The sequence below is a fragment of the Octopus sinensis genome, unplaced genomic scaffold (assembly GCF_006345805.1).
Source record: "Octopus sinensis unplaced genomic scaffold, ASM634580v1 Contig16528, whole genome shotgun sequence".
Lineage (NCBI taxonomy): Eukaryota > Metazoa > Mollusca > Cephalopoda > Octopoda > Octopodidae > Octopus > Octopus sinensis.
The window spans coordinates 38,563-65,649 of record NW_021834409.1 but is presented as its reverse complement, the minus strand read 5'-3'; the positions used below and the strand labels follow the sequence as shown (position 1 = coordinate 65,649).

The 27,087-nt window shown below is 36.4% G+C and overlaps 1 non-coding gene across 1 annotated transcript; it reads right to left on the bottom strand.

The window, feature by feature from the left end:
* Nucleotides 1-7,622: 7,622 nt before the first annotated feature.
* Nucleotides 7,623-7,705, bottom strand: Trnas-aga. The gene has a single exon. It is a non-coding gene; the product is annotated as a tRNA-Ser (tRNA).
* Nucleotides 7,706-27,087: the final 19,382 nt, after the last annotated feature.

The following is a 27,087-nucleotide window of genomic DNA, read 5'->3' as shown; positions in this document are numbered from 1 at the left end:
ACTGGATAATGCAAAATCAAAATTTTTAGATGATGCTAAAAGAGTTCAAATTTAACTCAAATCACCAGATTGAAAATAAATATGCTCTGATCATGTCTCGGATGCAGTCAGGAACCAAATCAGTCAAATTAAAGAAATCGAATCTATCGTTCACAAAGAACTTATGACAGGATTGTGAAGAAACTTACTCTTCGTAATTTATTGAGAGGCCAATATGTGGGGCAATAACACAAGAAGAGATCGAAAAGCTAATTGCTGGTTGGGATATCTAATTTTGACTACATCCCACAGATATTGTTTACAAAGTTCTCTGAACTTTTGATACAAGCACTGACAAATAATAATAATAATAATACAAGCACTGACTATAATGTTTGACGCTATCTGTACTTTTCTTTCTCTAAAACAATGGGAAAGATTGTCTTTAAAAGACTTTCTGGTTATGGCGAATCACAAAATTTGTATTTACCAGTAAAATGGGGATTCCGCGGAAAAAAATTTACAGGGTTTCAATAAGTAAGAGCACCAACAATATCGTGCTTACAGAAACAGACATAGTTGAAGAGATATTTGTCTACAAGAGTCTCAAAAACAAATTAACTAAAAAATAACGACAAATTGGCAATTTCAATTCATAAAAACACAAAGGTTGGAAATCATCCCTTTTTGAGCAACACCAAAAAGTCTCAGCTTCTTAAAATAATTACATTGACTCTTATATATTATTTAAAGTGTTTTTAATTAGTATGAAATTAATTTTTTATATTTTAAGATTTTTATTTTTATTTAAATTAAATAAATTAATTTGAAACATGATGCTGTTACGTGGTATTACTCAAGTTTAAAATATGAATGTACATTTTAGAATTTATGCCGAAATATGTCACAATTGATAGGCAAACCAGCTCCAAGCTTTGCGGGCACTGCAGTTGTAGACGGTGCTTTCAAACAGATAAACAACGAACAATTTTTGAAGAATTTTCTCGTTCTATTTTTCTATCCAAGAGACTTGTAACTATTTATTAACCACAGCTAGCACATATGTCTGTCCCACAGAAATAATCGCATTTAACGACAGAAGAGAAGAGTTTATAAACAATAATTGTCAGCTTATTGCCTGTTCAACTGACACTGAGCACGTTCATTTAGAATGGTCTGAGTTGCATTTTAACTGTCCTATTTATTAAAAATTCAGAAAATTGGGTCACCACATTATACTAAATTATTTTAAAATTAAAAAATAATTTATTAATAATTAAAATAATAATATTAAAGGACAAAACGTGAGAAAAAACTTGGAGGGCTTGGTCGTATGAATATCCCATTATTGGCCGACCGGAGTCAGTCCATCTCTAAGGCGTATGGAGTACTGTCAGAAAGCGGAGACGCCTACAGGTTGTGTGAACTGAGGACAAATTCAGAGGACTGTTTATAATTGACGGAAAGGGCATTGTGAGGCAGATCACGATTAATGACATGCCAACAGGCAGATCAGTGGATGAGACACTAAGACTGTTACTGGCCATACAATTAGTGATAAGCACGGAGAAGGTTGGGTGAGTACTAATGTGAAGGATGTCCCGTCAATTGGACACCTGGTAGACCCACAATCATACCCACCCCTGATGGCAGTAGGGACTATTTTAAGGATAACTAACATTTAATCTGTTTCTAATACTTTTATTAACATGGGAACATTCCTTTTGAGCTGTATTAAGTGCTAGAACAATACAAATCATAATTAAATTACTAATAAAATATCACATTTCTCGTACTAAATGGGATTAATCACAAACTAAGTGGGATTAGTAGAAATCTTATTTAATCTCATTTAGTTTGCTATTTAAAAATTGAATATCGTAGTGTTAAATTGATGCAACAAATATCACTATTGTTTATCGCATTGTCAAAATTGAATGTAGAATTGTTAAAATTGATATAGAAAATGTCAAAATTGAATATTGTATAATCAAAATAATCATAAAAATTGTCCAAGACAAACATGTTGGAAAGTGCCTGCAATGCTGGCACAGCTGCGGATAAAGCAGAGGACATCAAGAAGAAATATGATAAGCTCACCGATCGTTACGTTTTCCGACCGGTTGCTGTAGAAACCCTGGGATCTATTGGGAAGAAGTCGTTGTGCTTCCTCAAGTGTATTGGACGTCTCAAGACCTGGAGAACACACAATCCTCTGGAGACGAGATGGCTCATCCAGAAAGTGTTTCAAGCAATAGTGAGGAGAAACAGGATCGCCATCAGTTCTTCTTATAGAAGAACTTAGTAACATTTTATTGTCGAAATTGAACTGAAAATGGTATAGTATTTCTTATAAAATTCTGAAATACAATGATAGTACGCTATAATTTTTTCTCGATTGTGTCGGCTTCCCGTCCCTTTTAACATTTGACCGAATTCTTTTTTCGTAATACTAAATTATGATAATTATTTAGACTATGGATTTCAATTTATAGTTAAAAACGGTGTAAAACATCCATATCTACCATGAATTTTTTTCCTGAATCTTGTATTATTTTATCAAATTTCGAATCATTCCGAGACTATCTGAACACTAAATGATTTTTTAAAGACAAAAAAGATATTGTTTGGCAAATAAATGATTAATTCAAGTCTAGCATTAATTTTCTATTATTAAAAATTTTTTACACGATTTTATATCGAATCGGAAAAGCAAAAAACGCATACGATTGCGAGAATTTTTTCATTTATTCATTACGTTAAACACAAAAGGTCGGATATTTTAAATTTAATTAATATTGTCAAAATAAAACGAATAAAATTACAAAAAAGGTCATACAGCTCAACGGATAGAATCGCTAGGCAGTTCTAATGAAAGATACTGAAACAGCCATTGGGTCTCACGAAAGTCCTTTGAGCACACAGAGATCAACAATACCGTCTAACAAAAAAGAGAGTGGATGGTCAAAGATCCAGGATGTTTTCACAAATATCGGCTAGACGATTATTATTATTTAGACGATTATTATTATTATTATTACGATAAAATCTTCACCGAGTTTATAGTTAATATAAATTAATTTTTTTTTTGAAACAAGAAAATTAGAGAAGAAAAGTTAACTAAACTAGATGAGTCGCCGAGCGGATGGACAGGCAATTTCCACGTAATATCGCGAACGATATCCGCTGAAAAAGCCAGCTCGTTTCACGACTGTCGTGACTCCTCCTCGAGATGATTGAACCAATCTCTGAGAGGAGTTTGAGGGCTTTGGGTCCAATTATCCCACTGGTCTCGAAAGCCAGGGGAATGAAGCAGCAGGTATCGGTCAAAGAGGCATATTTAGCAGTTTTCCTAGATTCGGCAAGGCCAGATGCAGATCCAGGACGAGAAGCGGAGTCGACCAACGATGAAGGAGAAAATGAGTCTACGCAGGTAACATCCCACACGAGTGCCATTCCCTTCCTGAACGGGAATAAGGTCGACCCGTCAGGGCGTTTTCCATCTCCACGGTCTAGTCCTATCGGTTCCAACATCGAGGGAAATCCAGCGGCGTTAAGCGCGCGCTTCACAACGTCATTCAATGAGGCGTGCCTGGGGATCCTGCCGGCACTGAGGCGACAAGAGAGAGGGTGTAAACCTCTCCTGTCAATGAGTTGTCCACATCTGCAATGGTGCGGCTGGCAAATCTCTATGCCAAGCCGTAAACAGATTCCGATGCGGACAGATTCGTCGTCCAGCAACATTCCAGCAGAGGAAATCGGCAAAGCGTCAAGCCAATCGCCCGAGTGGGGTTGACAGGCACAATTGATGCTGTTAATTGTTTTTTGAAACAAAATAAACATTTTCAATTCTTATTAATGATAGGATATTGTGCCACAATCCTACTGCATTCACCACAGACAGAACATCAGCGATGCTTGGATGTAACTCTGGTTTCCGATATAAGATAAAATTTGTCAATGAAAATGTAAAACATATACAGGGGGAAATCTACAGTTTAGAAAAATGATATTCAGGCGTGTATTTCAGAAATATTAAAATAGTCGTTAATAAACAACGCCATCCATATTACTAATTCAATACTTTTTTTCCCTAGTTTTATAAAAGGAATACGCGAAAAATTATTTAAAGTGAGTACGTAAGACAAAAAATTAAAAACCACTAAAAGTCGTGAATAGTTAACAAACAATTTTAAATAAAACAAAAAAAATTAATTATTTCTTTTTACGACAAACACTCCAAAATAAAGTTGAAAAGACAATCCCAATTCCAAGGACTGACCACACATTAATTTCATGATCAAATATGACACAGGAGAGCAGGACCGAAATGACCTGCCTGACGGAAACAATCATGGAAAAAGTCCGCGGTCCTAACTATACAATATTTCCATAAATCACACTTTTTTGATTGTTTGAAAAATAAAAAATTGTCCTATCAATCCGCTGGCTGCCAGAATGAATACATGGCTCAATATTGTCTTGTGTGAGTACAGAAACAATATCGAGTCTCTGAGTTCAAGAGTTGTTGACATTTGTAAAAATGTTAGTAAACAAGAGAAAAAGTTAACTCCAGCCTATAAAAGATAAATAGACGAAATGAGGACCATCATTTGGAAGGGGGAGACTTGTGTAGAGTCGAATATTCTCTTCTGCCAATTAGAAGTAAATGAATCAAACAATAAATATACAAAAAGTAAAATTAAACCACCAAAAGAGAAATAATTCCCGCCACCAATTTGAATACGTGTATTTAAAAAATACACAACCAACTAAAAAATTAAAAAATATACAAAAAAATAAATAACAAAAAACAACAATAAACCCCAATAATAAAAAACACAGCTTCAACATAATTTTCCCGCGTATATTTAGTTCCATTCATAACACCCCCGACAATCATAACAGGAATAATCTTGCAAGACTTGGCCAAGACCTACGCCATAACCTCAAAGGCAGGCCTGCAGGGGGAAGATGAGGTATTTGAGGGCCTCGTACTGTGCATAACTGCTGACAATATTGGAGAGAGAACAGAGCGAATATTTATACAGCTGGGCTCCTCCTTTCCCTTCGTTCACAAAAATGATTGTACAAATCGACCCGAATAAAAATGGGAATATTTTGTTAATAAAAACAAGAAATTGCACGTTTTCAAACTTTTTTGTATCAGAAATATTTTTTGGTGGTTGACCTGAGAATTCGTAGTTGTGAGTCATTATTGTCTCCTGCATGAGTCCCCAAATTAAATAAGATGTCTAATTAATTAATTAATATTTAATTAATTTACTATTAATCCAAAACTGCAGATAATAAAATGTTTTATTGAGTTTTTTTGTTGGCTTTGTGTGTCATATTGATCCACAATTTTCTCGGCGAGAATTGGCTTTTCAAATTCTGAATTTATGAATTTAAAACATTTTCCAAAAAATTTAATTTCTGAATTTTAATATTTCATTTTATACTATTTAGATTATATTTTTTAGATAAATATGAGATTATTAGCAATGGAGATAAGAACAATAAATACTCCACCAGTTTTACACAAAGTTGTCCTAGTGACAACAAGGATTTATCCATTTAAAATTATTTTATACATAATTTAAAAAAATATTATATTTTAATTATTTTATTAATATTTAAATTTTTATTAAATGAATTTTTTTCTAAAATTTGGCCTAAAGAATCATGAAAATCTTGCAAAAAATGAAAACTACGTGTTCAAATTTCTTTCCCCAATTATCAATTATATATTAACTTTAATTTAAAATAATATATTTTTCAATGATGTATTATAAATTATTAATAAATAAATATATTTAAATTTTTGATCGAGGTGGGACCATCAATGTCTACAAATAAGATATATATAAACGAGCTAAAGAAATCACTAGATTTAACCAAGTGCCTTAAGGTAATAAACATGAACTGATGTAGTACATGCAAATAATGGTCTCAGAAAACATAGAAAGCGAAATGCGGGCTCTAATAAAGGAAGAAATGCTTATTTGTGGAGTAGAAATGATAGATTTCTCTCATTCAGGAGCACATAAAGTCATTCAATGGCAAAGGAAGACTCCCCTCGACTGTGGACAAACATACAAGGTTGGTCATGTTGATTATACTTATTAGGATCTCAAATGGAGTTATAAATTGGAGGATTTTGTTCTTTTATATTTTAATTTGACCGATTTTTGTAATATTATAAATAACAACAACGAGATCGAAATGCATATTGAACAATTTAAATATCTATTTAATTCTTCTAAAATTATTATTATTGTTATAAAGTATATATAATATAATTATAAATAATTAGAAATGATAAGAAAAAGTCAATTACTGACAGAGATCAAGTAAAATTCATTTCCTATTTGTAGCAAAAAATAGACACTTTACTTTTAAAAATGAACTTTCTATCAATTTATTTTGCAAGTGGTCAAAAAGACGCGGCAACTTTGACTCGTCAAATCACAAAATCAATAGCCGAAGCCCCAAAAAAGTGTCAATTTTATCCTCAAATTTCCAGGTTAGAAATGGAAAAATTACGAACTTGTTTTGGCGCCTATATATCCGATACGAACAATTGGGGGACCGTGGAGAACAAATGGAGTCAGAGTTGGGGGAAGGTCCTCGAGAAAATTCCAGGAGTGTCACGTGATTTGTCGTTGTGTATCATGGAGGAGTTTCCGACGGTGAGATCAGTCGTGGATTTGTGTTGGGAGTGCAGTGCGGTTGATGCGGTGGATAGATTGGCAGCTATCGAGGTTTGGGGGGTTAATATTGTAGGTTCGGAGGGTGGCAGGAGTCCTGGAAAGTAAGAGGAGGTTGGGCACGGAGTTGGCTAAAAGGATTTATTTAGTTTTTTGTGATGATTTTGCTTTTTAGTCTTAATTCTACTTATATATATAATTATTACGAATAAGTAGTAAGGGAAGATTCCACAATTTTAGTTGTCTGTCCAAAGTAGGTGTTGTGATTAGAAGGGTGATGAAGGTTCAGAAGGGACAAGTAATTTCTACACTCTCAAGCACAGCTGGGTCACTAGTTTTTAGATTGACACTTTTTTGGTTATTATAGTGTACTGGCAACATTCCATTTGTGCTTTTTTGTTTTATTCATTGTCTATTATTGAATATTTTTTGTTAGGTCTGTGTTTTATCTCAACTTACGTTCATTTCTGCATAACTCAGAATACTCTGGGTATCAGTTGGACTATTTTCCGTGCCATTTTTTTGAGTTCCAATTGCCTTGTCTATTGGTGATTCTTATCATGTGCATAGATTTAATATGATTTGTTTAGTACAAAATAAGATAACGAATTTTTAGCTTATATATCTTGCTTGTGGATAGATAGTATTGAGCTTTTTTGATGAAGCTCAAATTGTTTTTATATGAAAAACGAGTCGTCAAACAAAGTTATCTTGAGAACATGGATAGTCGAGGCTGTCCAAAATATGGGATATGTTTTATAATAAAAATGGAATGGTGATCACAGCAGAGTGTGGGAGATGAATGTGTTTAGTAACGGTACCTGAGATATGGCCATCATTTATGTTTTTCAGAATGTTTAAGGCACTCATGTCGCAGGCAAATTAATTTTAAAAATGCAATAATAAAATAAAATTAATATTGAAATAATAAAACGCACAAGGCAGGATTCGAACCTGCGCGGGATGAATCCCAATAGCTTTCTAGGCTACCGCCTTAACCACTCGGCCACTTGTGCGTCTATCTGTTTCTGATTCTTATAGTAGAACATATTTTCAACAATCGAAATAGTTTAGATTTTACCTAGCAAATGTTTTCTTCCGTTTTAATGCTTATGTGAGAACTTCATAGTCTCTATGAGACTGATAATCTTCGAAATTTGGAAACAATCGTTTCTATGTTAAATCAACAAACACATACAGTTCAATCCTCTCTTCTTAATTTAAGCAGTCTCAATCATGGTATTTAGTGATGATTTGTAAGATTGTTCAACAAGTTTACAAGTTAGCTATAACTTTACCGTCTAAAAATGTAATTTTCTTCTAATTTGTTTAGTTCGGAAAAGTTTTGTGTATGTTGATTTGCTTTTTAATACACTCGGGGAAGTGTTTGAAAACACAATGTCAACCTGTGCTGTAAAATTCCTTATTTCACTTAGCTTTAGAAATCTGTCTAGGTTTTCCTTTACATTTGTAAGCTTATTAAATAAATGATATCATTAATGCCTGAATTATGTTTCTTTATCGAGTAAAGTTAGAATGTCGTCTTTAAGAGTTTGCCTTTGACTTTTTTATGTATTAAGAGGGATGTTTAACTACTTTTATATATTCTTACAATTTATTAACAAAAATCTTTAAAGCATTTCCTAAAATTATTAATTTTTGCTTTCTGATTTCCTTCAGGTTGCACTCACTTTATTTTTTTCAATAAAATTCTTGCGAAATCAGAAGTCAATTAAAATTCCACTTTTACCATGGAAATCAGGATAAGCACTATCAGTTGTTCCCTCTTTCCCCAGTTTTATAGAAGATTTCTCAGATTGTCCATATCATCTACTGATTCCAGTTTTTTTCTTGTGGTTTTACTTAGAAAATAGTTCATGGTCGAGCGTGGATGTAAAGTAGCACGTAAAAAAATAATAAAAATTGCTATTTTGGACCATTTTTGCAATTTGGATGTATGAGTAGTTCTGTAGAGTTTATCGTTGCTCATCTGTTTCTGCCAGCAAATTTGTACAAGTAGTTTTAATTGTTTTAGAGTAGGATCACTTTTAATAAGTTTCCAGTGAGTTCTGATCTAAAAAACGAGATCAATATTGTCGGCGTAAATTACTCTTATCACGTTAGTAAAACATTTTTTCCGAGAGGTCTTTGAGCTGACCCGGGGACGTTATAGACCACATTATTGATAATTTTCTGTTGTTTGTCATTTTTGAGTGAAAAGTGTTTATAAAATTATTTTCGATTTTAAAATATTCCAAAATTTTTGTTAGAAAAATGTACAGTCATTTTTATTATTTTAAAAATGGGGATCTCAGACATCCTTAATCACCCGAGAAGAAATCCTCGCGTGCATCAGCTTGTATGCCGAAGATAGCATTCTTCTTTAACCAAGTCATTCAAAGACCTCGTACTCGATTTTTTGTAAGAATCTCGCTTTGTTCACTTGACAGTCTTGTTTTTGTCAGAAAAGTACTGTTTTCCCAAGTCTTCTTTTTTCAAAACGAAAGATGAAAGATTTGTCAGATTGTTTACCTTCTCACTGACCTGAAATTCAAAATCTCGAACGGTCAAAAATTTTTTAAACTAAATATTATTCATTTGAAGTTTGATAAATAAACATATGATTTAATTGTTTCAGCACACTATACATGCCAATTTAATTTTTTGGTGTTAAAAATAGGCTTTTCCTTTTTATGCCCCGCAACCACTGAAGGTCGCTTTTTATTGGAGTCGCATTTATATGTTTTTTTGTTATATGAGTCTTGAGTTTATGGATTACTATCCATATGGCCATGCGGCCATTAATTGCTTACTATTAAACTACAAGTAAAAAGCTAATCAATCATAGTTTTAGTCTGCTACAATATTTCAATTAATCCGTCAATCATTAGTTAATTCTGGAAAATGAGCTGTTTTTATATTCCATATTTTTGTTCAACATTTTCCATACCTCAGTGACGTTTGATTCTGCTCTGATATAGAATACACGTTTTTTTTCTGTATCCCCGTTTGTGACACCTTACTTATATTCACGATCAACTGACCACTCAAGTCAACGCATAATCATACTAAAAAGAAAAAAATCACTTTGAGTTTTTTATCATTGCCATCAAGTGATCCACTACAAGGAGGTTGAAGAGCTCAATGTTCAAAACTAAGTTATCAAACTTTAACTGAGTTAGTAAACTGGTGACTCCAATGCACAATGAACTATACTTTTTTTTAGCTACAAACGAAATACGTGGATACGTGAAATATAAGAAGCCCCATCAAATATTATTTTGGCTCATGTTAATTAGCAATGCTGAATTCCATTGTAATTGACAGGGCTGTTTAAGACAGCCATGAACAGAGCTGTTTATATAAATTAAAATCTAACTAATCTCTAATAATACATTTTATTGAAATTTGATTCTCTGAATGTTAAAAATAAAAACGTTTCCTTTTTATGCCCCGCAACCAATGAGGGTTGCATTTAAGCATTCATTTTATGGTCTGTCTTTCCGCAGAATTTTACAGTAACATGAAAGATTGCTTATGCATTGGCCATGTGGCCAGTTTTAGGTAACTTTTAAATTACAGATATAAATAGCTAATCAATGGAAATTTTAGTCTGGTATAATATTTTTTATTAATTCATTAATCTTTACTTAATCTTAACTAATAAGCTTTTTTATTTTAATTCAGATCATTTTGTATGTTTTTTAATATCTCTTCAACATTTTCCCGCACCTTGAAAATGTTCGATTTCCCTTGATATTAGACTAAATGTTTCTTTTCTGTATTTTTCATTTGTTACAGCTTTATAAATGTCTTAAGAAAAATAATGTCGCTTTTTCCCAAACATAAACTGCAAATCCTGTGCACTACCCTGCACTGATGATTATTTCATTTAATATGCTAAAATGAAAAAGACAAAAGAATAAAATTACTCCGGGTACTGCACGTGTGTATTTTTATGTTTTTCATTATAAACAATAATAGTTAAATAATTAACATTCACTCATGGTTGATAATCGTCATTCGTCAACTAATAATCCAGCAAGTTGATTTTATTTTGTTATTTTTAAAAACTTAAAGAGTTCAATCAATTCTTTATTATCGATTTGAGGAATAAATAATTATAAAAGCCTTAATCAATCGTATTTTTGATAGATTTTCAGCTTTAATATCTTTTATCTTCTCAACGGTGTTTTTTAATTTTCACAATACACTTTCGGAATAAACTTTTAACCATCACTTTGAGAATTCCAGATTTGTAATCGGCATGGACTACTGTTTTTTTCAGTGTCCTCAAATTAATTTCAGTAACACGTTAAAATACTAAAGCTAAAGTTTCTGTAAAATCAACAAATTTGTGCATACGTCACAAAACGTTCAAATGTGACAATTTTTTTCTAAAAATAAATCCTCCATTTTTTTTGTTAATATTGATCCGTTAAACAAAGCATCAATCTTATGAGTATTTTTCCTAATTTGAAGCTTCAAAATGTAATGTTTGTTTTTTCATAAAAAACTGGAATCTCTTAAAAATTTTTATAAAAAATAAATAATTTTTATCAAAATAAATAAAAGTTATAATTTTAAGAAATTAAAAATCACAAGACATGTTTAATAAAAATTAATTATGTAAATTCTATCTTAAATTATTAAGAATCCAAGATGTCAGTGATTTCTCTTCTTCGCTTGGAAGAAGTTTTTGCAACAAAATTATCATATTTTCCATTTCTAGTCAAAGAATTGTTCAACTGAGTGTCCTACGGCCATGCCGCTCCGCAAGTTGATTGGCGGCAGAGCGTACTCCTCGTTGTCTACCTTCATCCCATGTCTGTGTTCAATAAGCATACTCTATAGAGTCCTCTTCAGCAAACCGACTGGATGTATGTCCTCGTTCCTTCTTCAAGGATAATTGTCCATATGACTTTAAAGAACTTTGAGACAACTCCATCCCATGGCAAGACAATTGGAATAATCTTCACTTTTGCTTCATAGAGAACCGACAGTTCGTTTGCAAGCAGGTCATATTTGTGAAATTTCTCCACTTCAAATGCTTTTTAAACGGTCTTGCGAGGTAACTCCCACTTCGATTAAATGAATTCTCTTTCCTCTTGTCATAAACGAAGATATCAGGTTTATTGAATTGAACCTTTGTTTCAGTCATAATTGAAGTGTCAACTCTGATTTCGACATTTTGGGTCGACATTGTTGACACGACTGAATGTCCTTTCAATTTCCTGCTTCGTTTTATTCCATACATCGACACAAGTGGAGATGAATACACTTTACCATTCGTTGTGTCTTCGGAGATAATCACTGTTTAGCATCCTACCACACCGCGTGGCTAGATGGTCACACAGTCTGCCTGCTTTTTTGCAGTGGACGCATAGTGATCCCGTGTATGCAAAGAACAAATTCCTATCTTGCAAAAGACAGTACAATGCTTCGCTTCGTGGACCATTGTTCCCTTTCGATAGCCATTGCGAAGAAGTAGATATGTCGACATCTGATCCCTCCATACATTGAACATCACCGAGTGTAGTGATTTACTGTTAATTCGGTTAAGCAAGAGTTTCCTTTGTGCGTCCTTCAGTAACTCAATGGTCAGATTTCCCTGCCGACAGCTGCATATTTGGAGACAAGAAATTCTGCGATTGGGCTAAGTGCCATTTTTTTCCTTTTATTACTCGCAGAATACCCGACCTCCGCAGACAGGTAGTCGACTGTTTTTCCAAACTTTTAAGAAACTGGAAGAGCATAATTCGCTTTTGAAAGAAATTGAGGCAAGTCCTCTTCCAAGGGTCTTGCGGTCCAAATACAACCTCTCCTTATTTGCAGGCTGGAGGTGTAACTTGAGAGTCGTAAGTAATCGGGCGTATTTGTTGGTCAATCTCATCAAATTCGTAAGGTTCAATATTGATTAGCCCAATATAATAATATATAGGGATAATGCATATCATTGATTCCACGAAACAAATTTACAGCATTCAGGTTTGTTTTTGACAACATAGTTATCCTCTTCTTGACATTCTCCAATATGGAGTCCATAACTTTATCTTGAGAACATTACTTCCGCCATCTTCAAGTACACCCAAGTAGCGATATCCGTTGATTCCATCGACAGTCTCACAGCATGATAAAGATTCCACATTAGATGTGATTTTTCGGAATTCATCTCTAGGCGACACTTTCAAAAAATCCATTAACAGCCTCCATCATTTTGACTAACACATCTTCTTTGAGGGCAACTATTTTCAGATCGTCAATAAAGAAGAAATGATTGGTGGAGTATGTCAACATATAGGGATCTTCCGACTAATTTCGAGTTTGGGAAACATGGAGTTAAGCATCCTGCTTAGGGGATCCATCGCCATAACGAATAGCAGCGGGGACAATGAATCTCCTTGGAGTATTCCCCGGCTTAACTTTACTTTCCCAATTCTTTTCCCATCGATATGTAAGTTTACTGTCCACTTCTTGACTATGTTCTTTACAAAGCTGACAATCCAATGTGGTATCCAGAGCAATCCAATACGTGGAACAAGAACTCGTGATCAAATGAGTCAAATGCCTTCTTCACATCGACCCAAGCAGAATAGAGGCCATTTCCATACTCCTTATTTAAGCATTGGTTAATGAGGGCTTGCTCTTTGGCGCCTTGACATTGCTTTCTCGTCCCAAGCTGATTATCTGAGATTAGCCAAATACCTCGATGAAATCGGCCAGTTTGGCATTAACACATTGGTGACAAGTTTATACAAAGTTGGCATACACGTTATAGGGCGTAAGTCCTTCGGGGTCTCACACTCACTTTTTTAGGGATCAAGTAAGTTACGCCAGTGTAAAACCAGCTATCAGGCGTGTACTCTCCATTAATTATTCGGACTATCTCTTTACACAGAAACCCATGCAAAGAATCCATCTTCTTAAGAAAAAGTTATACGTCCGTCGCATCCGCATGCCTTCCAGTCAGGTGCATATTTGAGCATATCCATAATAAAATCACTTGTGAATTGAGGTCGCATGGTTTCACCGCCAGTACACTCACACCCACAAAATCATAAACTACGGGCCCCATATTTTTCTTGCTCCAGACATCTTCCCAAAATGATAAGCACTCACCATCACCAAACCCATACAGGGTGGCTTCGTTGCTCGAAGATAAGTTTCGATAAAATCTTCTGCGGTTAATTCAAAACACGCATTGTCTTTCCGGAAATTTTCCTCGAGGAATGGATAGATATCTGTTTCTTTTGATTCTAATTAGATCATTCAATAGAGTCTCAATTCTGATTAGCTCCCCCTTCTTAGACTTCTTATATCCGTAGCGGCAGAGAACATCCATTGCCTTTTGCTTTTCTGCCTGAGGCAAGGTTTGTTGGAGAAGGAACGAACTGTGTCAATTTCATCTGCTAATTTAGAGATTTTTCTTCCGTGTTTTCCAACCATGTGCTCTGTGGTCTGGCTTTCGTAGTTAAGGCCAAATAAGCACACTGTGCAGCATATAGAATATCGGTAATTTGATTAATATCTTGGGGCGGATCATCTTTTGTAATATGATAAATTGCAGAATTTAATCCAGCCAGGATATCAGTTTTTACCATCCTTCGTTGCACCTTTGGAGTTGGCTTTCGAGAGTCTCTCTGAATAGACTGAACTTTCCCAATTTGGAATTTGAGTCCTCTAGGCAATTTCTGAAACTGGAAATTTCTACGTCCACATCATCTTGCACTCTGGAAGAGTCGCATCTCCCTTGCACATTGTTATTCCGTCTAGCCATGCTCTTTAGTTGGCATAAACTAGAGCACTTTGCCGAGTACTTCTCATTGAACTTCTCCGGACAAGGTTCCAACCACCTCTTGGCATCCTTCCAAGTCTTTGCTTCGCGGCAAAGGCAATCTGAGACACCCATTCGCCTTCAGAGACACCATTGACATTCCGATGATCGCAGAAAGAGAATGCAAGTTAGTTTTGGCAGCATCACCAACAAGATCTTCTTTAACACCATTAGCTCTTGTGGCATTGTGAGGTTCCATAGGCGACGGTCCTGTCTTTTTAAGTTCTTTTTATTGCAGGAAGGCCGTAGGTTTCGTTTTCCTTAACTGCTTGGAAACGTACATGCACACACCACAACAACTAAAATTTTTTTGTTTTAAAATAAAAATGATTTTTTAATAAATAAATGACGATCGAATTATTTTAAGTTAATGGATAATATTCGACTTGTCTAAATTTTGTCGATTTATATTTCTAAATAAGAAACAGAATTTTAAATGTAGTTTTGCGATAACTGTTAATTACTTTTTACTGCAATTTAGAAAGTAGATAATGGAAAGTAACTGTTTTGATTCATTTTGTTTTCTATAGTGACGGAGTCTGTTCGATTAAAATAGAATTAATAATTTTTTTAAAAGATTAAAAAACAACGATTGAAGCAAGAGTTTTGCAATTAGTAACATCATTCATTTGCACTTCCTTTCTCAATTCATGATTTTAAAAAAAATAAATTTTTTTAATAATATCTTCCACATTTTTTCGTAAAGGACAAGTCGACTGATCGTGTTTTTGGTGGTTTTGCTCGAAAGATATTGCTATGTCAAACAAGTATATGATGTGGACATATTCACAACAATTTCTTTAACTGAAATGTAAAGGATTTTGTCTCTGTTCTCCATTTATTTGAAAAAAACATGTTTGATTACTTTTTGAATTGTGATGAACTGAAACCGAATAAAGACAGGCTACGCAATATTTGTATTAATTTAATAATATAAAGGAAAATCACAATTCGCGATTTAATCAGCGTATTTATATTCTGGGAGAGAAGGGAATACTTCTCTGCCAAGCACGGAGGGAGGCCTTCCCGCCAAAATGTGGAACCTCCGTGAAAACTGAGGGCACAAAGTTTAGGAGCAGTGAGTGAATAAGCATGTCCGGTTGGAGTGACTGAGTGTTTGTATTCCCGTCCACCCAGAGAGGAATATTCACACTCGCTACTTGTATTCCAAATGTTGAAGAGTTACTGTCTGCATGTCAAAAAAGAGCAAAAGCCATCGCAGCTCTCTGCCTCTTAAGAAGCATGCATCTGGACCAAGAAGTTTTTTCTTCGTGTTCCACGCAACCATCCTATCAAGGTTGCTGTACGGGATAAAAGCGTGTTACTACTCGAAAGATCTTAAGAAAATTAACAGGAAATGCGGAAAGGACCCGGCGCTATGCTCTGAAGCTAGCTTACAGGCTTACCCCGCGAGGCCCGGTCCCAAGTTGGGCGGAGACCAAAGTCTCCGAAGATACGGCAGGTCATTGAGAAATCTATCCGGTCTTCCGGAGAAGACTTCAACCTATTCATGTTTTCTGCAAACTTTCGGAACTGGCTTTCGACAAAGTGACCAATCATAGGAAAAGATTCCTGACAGCTCGGTAATTTAACTCGCAGATTTACGCAAAAGGCCACCTTGAGCGCTAATCAACTCGTTTTTTCCAGTAGTTTAATAATTCTTTCCTTATAAGGGGACAAGATCCACCTTTCAGCCCATACATCAGTACAGGAAGAATTGCTACTCGGAAAATGAATAGCACCGTCTCAGCGAGTAGGCAAAATTTAATAAGGCAAATGATCATATGTGTACACCGTTTTTCGATAGAATAATGTCTTCTTCACACTTTTCACTTTCAGAAAATTGGACTCCCAGGAATAAAAACGATTGGATCTTCCGGATATAGTCAATCGTGTATGGCAAGGTTTTTGCACTTCTTCCTGCTGATAGTCGAGTGAGGATGCACTTCTCAATTGACAGAGTCAAGTTATTTGCTCTAAATAGATTTTTGTCGCGATATGAATTAAGATATAGGTAATTTTTTGTATTTTATGCAAAAAAAAGTTTCACTAAAACCATGCTGCAATGCGTAACAATAATTTTTATTAGAAAAAGATTTATCCATTAACTTAAAAATAATTCGATCGTCATTTATTTTATAAAAAGTACATTTATTTTAATACAAGTAGTCGGTCCATTCAAACTGCTTGGTTCATCTAATAGACGGTGAAATTAAATTTTATTTATTATTTTTAAATGTTCTTGATTTATCGAATTAAATACAATAAATTAATTACATTAAGTCCACGTTATATTATTTTCTTGTGTTGGTGTTTGTGCTGTTAATTTTTATTTAATTTTACTTTGCTATCAATGTTGTATTTTTAAAATTTTCGTTTTTTTATTTGTTTGAAGATTAATTAAACTGATTACTGGTAAAATATCTTGAATAAAGTTTATTTTGCAAGTGTATTTATATTCATTTTTTCAATTATTTAATCTTCATTCATTTAGATTTTAAAATTATTATATTTAGTATATTTTTGTTTATTTTGATCTTTTTTAGTATTTTGATATTTTTTGGTATTTTGATATTTTTTGGTATTTTGATATTTTTTGGTATTTTGATATTTTTTGGTATTTTGATATTTTTTGGTATTTTGATATTTTTTGGTATTTTGATATTTTTTGGTATTTTGATATTTTTTGGTATTTTGATATTTTTTGGTATTTTGATATTTTTTGGTATTTTGTCGTTTGTTTTTATTGCTGTCATTCATTGTAATTATTAAAGTTTAAAATATTAATTTTTCTTTGCTCTGCAGCATCTGCTCGATAGCGAACAAGTACCGTGAGGGAAAGTTGAAAAGAACTTTGAGAAAAGGGTTAAAAGTGCGTGAAACCGTTTAGAAGGAAGCGGATAGAGCCTTGACGCTTTGCGTTACAGTTGGGACGCAAAGCAGCTGTAATGAGTGTTCTAACTGGTTGCTAGTTTTAATGTGCCCTTTTGATGGCTGTGTATGCTGTTTATTGTTAGGGTAATGATTCTAGCAGCTTGTTGGTGAGTATTGAGGATAGCTTTTGGATGATTAACATGCATGGGTGTTCTATCCGACCCGTCTTGAAACACGGACCAAGGAGATTACCGTATTAGCAAGTCTAATGGAGTTATTCCATGCGGCGTAATGAAAGTAACTGGATGTGAGGGTGTTAAACCTGCAACATACGCCCCTAATTGTAACTACGGTTTATTAGGGAGTGTTAGCTAATGCGTTAAGACCCGAAAGATGGCGAACTATACCTGGTTAAGATGAAGCCAGTGGAAACACTGGTGGAGGTCTATCGCGGTTCTGACGTGCAAATCGATTGTCGAAGCTGGGTATAGGGGCGAAATACTAATCGAGCCATCTAGTAGCTGGTTCTCTCCGAAATTTCTCTCAGGATAGCTGGTGTTCGTAAAAAGTTTCATATGTTAAAGCGAATGATTAGAGATCTGTGCTCAGATTGGGTGCATACTATTCTCAAACTTTAAACACGTGAGATATGTGGCTCACTTGATTGGAGGCACATATAGAATTAGAATTTAATTTTTTAAGCGTAATTTTCCCATACACCAGGAAGGAGGTTGACGCCCAAGTTTCCTCTTCTTTAATTCTCAATCCAAGTTTGTTGGCACCTGACCTGATGTCTTCTATCAGCCTTTTGATATGTGAGCATATACTATCAGCTTCATTATCCCACTCAGGTGTGTCAGGGTAGCCAGCTACTCTATATGTTGCACACACTATTTGGTTATCACCCTGGGCGAGGATTCTCACCGATGCATTCCTTTTGTTCTCTTTCTCATGGTGTATCATCAAAAGCGAAACTATACACCAGCCCTTCTGTCTCAGGCCCTCCAACCCACCTGCCTGCCCGTTCCAACAAACAATTTGTTCAGTTAAATTAACACCTTTAAGGTCATCGTCAATCGTGAATAAAAATGGTGCATCGGAGTAATAATACAATGTATTTTGGAAAATCTTGTGTGATCGGGAAATCACATCTCTGAACCCGAATGCTCTATCCATCACATCAAAAACTTGGTATGTGGATTCATGTCTCTGGTAATTGTTCCATTTTTGATTATCAAGGTGTTTACTCGTGATTGCAAAACATCTTTTATCATTAGAACCAGTGAACGTGTCAAAACCAGCTGATGGTCAGGTAGTAATACACAACTCGGCGTGATGACGTACTGTCTTTGGTCCCTTGCAATCAAAGTGATCGTACCAGATGGATCACAGATGAACTCTTTGATTTCCTCAAGGTATTTGATCGATGCACAATTGTTCAAAATATTCGTGACTTCATCGCTGTCTTGAGTATTCATTAACAATGTAATCAACTTCCAAAATAAGAGGTCTTTGTACCAAATAACAAAATCAGTGTTCTCTGTGAGGTTGAGAAGCTTACCGTTCGCCTGTTTCATGTAGTCATCGAAGACCCCTGTGCCCCCCATCTGCATTGACGAGTTGTAAAATGTTCTCACCAGTTCAAATGACTTTTGGTTCTTCCTAAATGGTCTAATCACAATGTCCCTAATCTTTGACTTGTACACTCGGCAATTCCCTTCTGTGTGACCGTGCGAGATGACCTTGCCAAAGATCACCTTGTGTATATTCTCACTTTTTATAATTGAGTTGTGTGGAATCAACTCACTTAGTCTCCTGCTATTGTAATGAGTTCTCAAGTTCCCTTGGTTGAGGCTCATCAATGCCTTGGTGTCACCAGTTAGGAGGTCAAGGTCATCTAAAATTATTGGAGAGTTAAGATTATAGTCCCTTTCCTTTAATACTTTCGAGCCAACTGTAGTGTCAAAAACATCTTTCACTATGCCTTCTAGGTCGTAGTCAAACTCTGTCCAATCAACAACAATGTCATTTCCATAGTCTTCACAGTCCCATTCATTTATTCGTTGCCACAGTAATTCTGCAAATTACGTAATGAACTGCAGAGTCAGACATTTGGTTCATGCACTTGACTGAAAAGTCAGTGGTGCGAAGCTATCGTCTGAAAGATAATAACTGAACGCCTCTAAGTTAGAATCTTGACTGGCTGCAACGATATTGTTCGAAGCTCTTGTATAGCAAATTTATGCTTTTATGCTGCTACTGGCTTGGTGTCGTTGATAACACTAATAACTGTTGTTACACCAGGTTGACTTGCATTTTCACTGAGCTTTGTGCTAAATTATATGCAAACGACATATACTGGCATGGGAACTGTACATACGAAAGCCACGTATAGTGGCGATCTACTGAGGTCCATCCCTTTGCCTAAAATTAGCATCTCAATAAATATAACAGTTTGGGCACGTGGAGAAACAGCAGAAGAGATCATATTAGTTTTGGAATGGGTGTCAACACACGTTGAATCCCAAACCAACGATTTTCCACAGGAGTAGGGAAAAGTGGTCATTCCATCGGGTCTTTTCCCATCTCCACGATCTAAGCCCACTGGCTCTAGGATCGAGGGAAGCCCGCCGACTCAAGAGCTCTTAAGATAACATTGTTAATAGCGGAGTGCGAGGAGCTCGGCCAGCACTTCGTTTGCAAGAGAGTGGGTGTACACCTTTGACGTCAACCGTTTTTCCACATCTACAACGATGTTGTTCGCAGATGTCAAGTCCGAGTCTCAGTGCAGTACCGATACGCATGCAGTCATCCTCTAATAATGTTCCGAGGCCAGCAATTGGCATAGCATTCAGCCATGACCCAGTGTGGCACAGCTGCAGAGCGTAAGCAGGCGAGGCGGTGCTGGTCGAGCCTCATTGCCAGGTTGTCTGCGGTGAATTCGCAGCGTAATTTGTCCCAGCTCTGTTGGAGTGATGTTTGGATCGGGAATTTTAATCCTGATTCCTTCCACAGCATACATCCATCTTCAAAAGGCCTGTCCAAAGAAGATTCGGGGGATTTATGTAGAATCTCCAAGGATAGCCTTCGGCAGGATGAGTGAAAGGACAGGAAAGCTGGGAGGGCAAGGTCCAGGGCGGATCTTAGGCCAGCTCCGCCAGAATTAAGAGGTAGTTTACACTGGGTCCACCCCCATCATATCGAAACGGACATTTAGGATCAACTCGGCACACAATCTTAACGTATCATCGATAGAATGCAATATTTCATCTTGTATAAAGCAGGGCGAGCATCTCAATAAATATAACAGTTGGGCACGTGGATGCAATTTTTGAGGAGGAAAAAGGCCGTGTGGGAGTCAAGTAGAGAGAGGCGTTCAGTAAAACGGGACATTTCGACACTCTTAGCTCTGAGGTGGTTTTGCACTTCGGACTCTCCGAAAGGACACCAAGAAAATAAACATCGTTGAGGCGTGTTTGTTTTGTGTCTGGCAAGATTTCTGAAATCTTTTCCAATACTAAGCCAAAGTCTTGAATTGGGACTGAGATATTTATGATCTCAGTTTTTTTGGTGTTGATTATCAGCCCCATTTTTGCCAGGGCAGGAACAATTTTATATAACTCATCCAAGACGACATCAACAGGGCCACCAATAGTGGCATCGTCAAGGTACTAAGGTTGAGAGGTGTCTTTACATTACGAGCCACCTCGTCGATTGACAGAGCGAATAGTAAGGGCCCAAGAGGGTCACCTTGTTGGACTCCAGTCCGTGAACGGACAATGTGTTTGTCAAAGACAAGCGAACTTTCGGACCCGTAAGCAAGGTGAGCCAGACTCATGATCTCTGGGGTACGCTGCGAGCACGATTCCAGCATACAGTCCCTTCTCAGACTGTTGAACGCGTTTGAGATATCCAGCTTCACCGCAAAGGAATTGGGGAATGTCTTGTGTCAGGTGAAAAAAAAGCTCTTGTCGCGTGGACAGCAGCTTCACATCCGTTGGAAACACCAACTCCCAGTTGGACTGGAGATAATTCAGCGGCAACACGGGGACAGACTCTTCGGGCTACAATTTTGCATGCGAGCCTCCGGAAGACATTACCGACTGCAATGGGGCGGACTCCTCCATCGTTCTTTCGGAAAGCAATAAGGTGTGAACAGAAAAGTAGATCCCTTGCAAAGCCTGAAATCTCAGCATTGACAATCCGTTCGACAAGCTTGGTAATACACTTGATCAGGCGGATTCCAGTCTCCATAGTCAATCGGGGAATCATGTCCTTTATATGACTCGGCCGGAGACCATCAAATCCCCCACTGCTACTCGGTCTGAAAGATTTAATCCCTTCAAAATTTCATCATCAGAAATTGACAGTATAATTGCATTCTCTCGTGTGGGAAACTCCCGTAAGTCATCTGGGGGCATCGGATGTTTGTTTTTGAGGTGTTCCAAAGTCTCGGCAGTAGATTCAGCAAGTGAATCAGCGGACGAAAGGACCCGAACTGCCGCACGGATGTCGCCATCCATGAGTTTACGACTAACTTGGGTTTTGAACCACGGGGGGATTTTTCCGTGATGCACGTTTGGTAATTGGTCGCTTCACAATCGAAATCAATCCATGAGACATCCAATCTCGCAGAGTTCGACTTAATGGCAGCCGAGAGACTCTTCTTTTGTACTGAACCATCAATTGCTTGTCCAAACACACAAGGTGCAAAAGAGAGGAGACGGATCCAAGAATGGTCCCCCCCGGAGCTTAGCGCATCAGTGATAAGATCGCACAAGCAGTTTGCCGCTGAGATCCGAGCCTGTTTAGGGATACGTAATGGTATCTTCTTAGATTTCCGTAAGTTGGAAATTTTGAGAATATAGTGTTCTGATTTGGGTTCATGAAGCGAAGGAGACTGGTGCTGCGAAGCCGCGATTTCGAGTAAAGCCACAACAGTGGCAGCTCCAGCGCCGGAGTAATTTCACTGCGGCTTTGGTAAGGTGCGCGCAGCTAATATGCCAGAATTTATTACACATTGAACAGTAAACGCCACATTTCCTGGTGTTGATCTTATTACACCCATAACAGATAGAGGGATCCCTCCCAACTATCCGAAGAGTTTCCATCGTCTTGGAGTCTTCTTTCATTATATTTCGCTCCCACCATACGTTTCTTATATCGTTGTTTTGTCCTCTGTCCCGATTCCATTATAAAATTCGCGACTTTTGACTAATCTTCGTTTTCTTTAGATACTACTTCAGTTATTATTTCTTCCAAAACTTAATGAAAGAAGAAATGTTTTTTATTCGGGAAATAGTACCTTTGCTTATCTTAAAATTTTTTGCAACTCTTTCACGAAAAGTTTGTAGACACTTTGCAATTTTAATTTTTGTTTTAATAAAAATCTTGGAAGGAATTACACAAAGATAAGTATCAAGTGTTCAAAAATAATATTATTCAAAAAAGTATTATGTAATAATATTATGTGACATGGTTTGCGCGATACCTATGGGCCGCGTGATACCTGACGTGACCTTGAAATGTGCAATTATGACATTGATGGGATTAAATTATAAATCTTTTAATTAGACCGCGACTCATTTTTATCATTTAATAATTTACTAAATTAGCTAAAGACTCTCTCATTTTGACAAAAAAATATATTTGTAGGAATTTAATTATCAGAAATTAATTTTTTGGTGGAAAACCTAAATTTCTTGAGTTATTTCTAGCGTGCAAGTATATTTTGCAGCAATGTCCTCGTACAAAGGTTATGTAAAGAATATTTTGGAATATCAAATTTTAAAGATGCTTTACAGAATAAATTTCCTGAACATCTTACAAAGTAAAAAAAATATAGACTAGTTAAGAAAATTGAAAATTTTACTGTAATTAATGAAAGGTATCATACAAATTGTAAATGTATAGTTTTTTTTTTTTGATAAAATTAATTTGTATTTCTGACAGTAAGCAATTGGGTGGCTAAGGGAATTGTCAAGAGCCTGAGGGTCAGCTCAACGATGCCGCGCTGCGTATTGAGTGGCAGTTTCCGCGGAGCACAGCAACCGAGATTCGCTGGAACAGCCAGCTCGTCTCCCTCCGGTCGTTTGTTTTTGTGAAGATTTTTCTACCAATGGCGGTGAGGAGTTGAGTCGCAGCCTTTCCGACGATTCCAGAGGTTTCGAAGGCGAGGGGGGCAAACTCAAAAGCGTCCGAAATACACCGGTATTTCGTCATCTTTGTCTCTTCAGCCAGCGCACTGGCGGAACCCGGGTTTGCGACAGTCCTGGGAAGCAATGTATAGATTGTATCTTAAATGTGCTAATTCAGATCACAAGCTAGTGATTTGTCTAGACAATGAACCCGAAATGGAGATCGTTGCTAAAAGTTTGCATGACTTCTCGCATGGAGGAGTTAACAAAATTGAGTATGAATGTCGACAACGATATTTCACAGTTAAAAATGAGATTATTCAAAAAGTCATTCGAAACTGTGAAATTTGTAAATTTGCGCGACCCTTAAAAGTTTTAACTTTTTTAAATCCTAGATTGGAGATATAGATCCGTCATCCAGCCAGGCACAAAACAACATGGACTGGAACCAGAACGGACTCAAATGGAAATTACATACCTATATTCAATCAAATAGACTACATCCTCTGCAAAGCTGCCCATAAACATCTACTTGTGGATTCACGTTCATACGGGGGACTGGAGACAAATAGTGACCACAAACTAGTAATCACTAGCATCGGACTGTACAAGACATACAACAAACTGAAAAAACTTACGCATGATGAACAAGAAAGCTATAATCTTGAATTATTCCGTGATGAAAAACTCAAACAGAACTATGCAGACAAACTACAGGAAGAACTCGACAATATTGACACAACAAAACCTGCAAATGCGATTTGGGATGCAGTGACCAGTGCAATGAAGAAGACAGCTGTAAATGTTGTTGGACTCACTCGAAAAAAACACAAATTTCACGATAACGAGATTTGCTCCCTCTCAGAAAAGCAGAAAACCTTGAGGTTAAAAATACAAAACTCCAGCAACCCAAAAAAAATAAGAGAACTCCGAAAATTACGGAACATGATATTACTAAACATCAAGAAAACACAGAAATTGCTAGTGTACAAAGAAACAGAAGAGCAATTTCAACACATAACAAAACAAAAGGACGACACGAAAATGTTCATGGCAATGAGGCTGCTAAGCAAAAAAAAGAGGCAAAATTCGATCACTGTCTGGGACACCACGGAAGCGGCTATCATTGACAACAAGAGTAAGGTAGAGGCTATATCTGAATACTACTACAAAATGCTTAACTGGGAGGATGAATCAGGATACAAACCCTACCCATATACTGTAGGGGCACTAAGTTCCCCATTAACCACTTACGAAATATTGGAGGCAATGAAGAAACTGAAAACCGGCAGGTCTGGGGGACCGGACAATATCCCACCTGAACTAGTAAAATATGCGCCAATGAAGTTTGCTGAAATCGCTGCAAATATCCTGAACAAGGCATTTGAGCAGAACAACCCATTAGACCTCGGCAAAGGATGGTTAATTCCTCTACAGAAACCTGGAAAACAAAAAGGACCCCTATCCAGCCTAAGACCTATTATTTTGCTAACGACGCTTCGGAAAACACTGTCGTTGATCGCATTAGAGAGGATAAGAACCAAGGTGGAAAACTTTCTGTCACCGGGACAAAGTGGCTTTAGAACTGGCAGGTCCACTGCTGATGTGATCTGGACTCACAGATGGACAGCTGCCACATGCCAAAAATATAAACATTGCACTGAAATACTCGGCATCGATATGTCCAGAGCATTCGACTCTGTTCACAGAACTAAACTTGTGGAAATACTTATGACCTTCTTAAATCATGACGACATCAGAATAATCCTAATTCTTCTTCAGAACACTCAATTAGCAACCAAACTTGGTAAAAATGTGTCAAACTATTTCTACACATCACGGGGCATACCACAAGGCGATTCGCTGTCCCCAGTTCTCTTTATCGTCTACCTAGAGGCAGCACTCAGAGACTTTCGGCCTCTTGTGGACAACACTAAATACAACGAAATAATATATGCTGATGATGTCGACTTCGTATCTGATGATGCTGAAACCCTTCGATTTATTATCGAAACATTACCAGATATTTTTTCCAAATGGTTTCTAACAATCAACCACAATAAAACTGAACATACGAAATTTATTCGATCTGAACGAACTCATGATGAGCCCTGGAGAAGACAAAAAAAAGTCGGATCTCTCTTAGGGGACTCTGAAGACATTATGCACAGAAAAATACTATCAATTGCCACATACAATAAGTTTATGAACATCTGGCGCCTAAAGAAGCTAAATCAAAGACAAAACTTAAAATATACAACACATTTGTTGTCCCAGTCCTAATGTACAATGGATCGACGTGGGGAATCAGTAAGACCGATATGAACAATTTGGACCGATTTCATCGGAACCAACTGAGAAGAGTGATAAACATGCAATTCTCAAGGAAAATAGCAAATTCCACCCTATACAAAAGATGCAATTCGAGACCGATCTCTATGGACATCCTGGAGTCCAGATGGCGACTCTTTGGACACATATTAAGACTTGACAGCCTCACTCCGCCGAATATCGCGATGGAAAACTACTTTGCCCATTCCAAAGGAGACTTCCGTGGAAGACCCAGGGTCACTCTGGCTACCACGCTAAATGAAGATCTAGCTGGAATTAATAAAAAACTGAAAAATGGCGATGATCTCGACTCACTCAGGACGATCGCAACTGACGGAGAGCCTGGAGACGCATGACCGGGAGAATTTCAATGGTGGCACAAGGAAAGCTTAATTAACTTATGACTTTTCCGAAAGTGCTTTATAATAATAGATAAAATAACCATGTCTTTGCATCTTGCCCAAATGAAAGATTTCAGATAGATCTTATAGATCTGAAAAGTTTTTCTACTATAAATAAAAATTTTAAATGGATTTTAACGGTCATTGACGTATATAGCAGGTTAGTTTTTTAACAATTTTTATAGATTTGCATTTGCGAGGCCGCTCTACACTAAGTCCTCAAATGAAGTTTGTAAAAACCTCATATCATTATTTTTCTTAAATTGTCCGTGTCAATTTCTTCAGTCCGATAATGGGACTGAATTCAAGAATCGTGAAATGACCAATCTTTGTGAGGAATTATCAGTATTTTATCAAACAATCGCGTTGAGGTAGTTTAAACATTTAAATTTAATAGATAAAAAATTCGATGAGCGAAATTTCGATTGTGCCAATGTCCAGACTTAAAAAATAATTAACAAGTTATTATTCTTTGAAGTTTAATATTAATTACAATATAATATTGACATTAAGTTAACCTTCAAGGTCATGTCAGGTATCACGCGGCCCATAGGCATCACGCAAACCATGTCACATATTAAAATAAATTAGTTAAGTGCCCCATAGTGGGGTTTTGATAATTTCCAAATTTGGAAATTATTGATGAAAAATGTATTAAAAAATAAAATCGCCCCAAAAATCGATTGTGCCCCAAGGCGGGGTTTTTGTTGGGGCAAGGTTCGACTGTATAAATTTATTTATTTATTTTCTCTTACAAAAGACATCACTGGCTATTTTTATTGAGAACGCTTCTAAGAGCGTTTTTTAATTTAATGTTACAA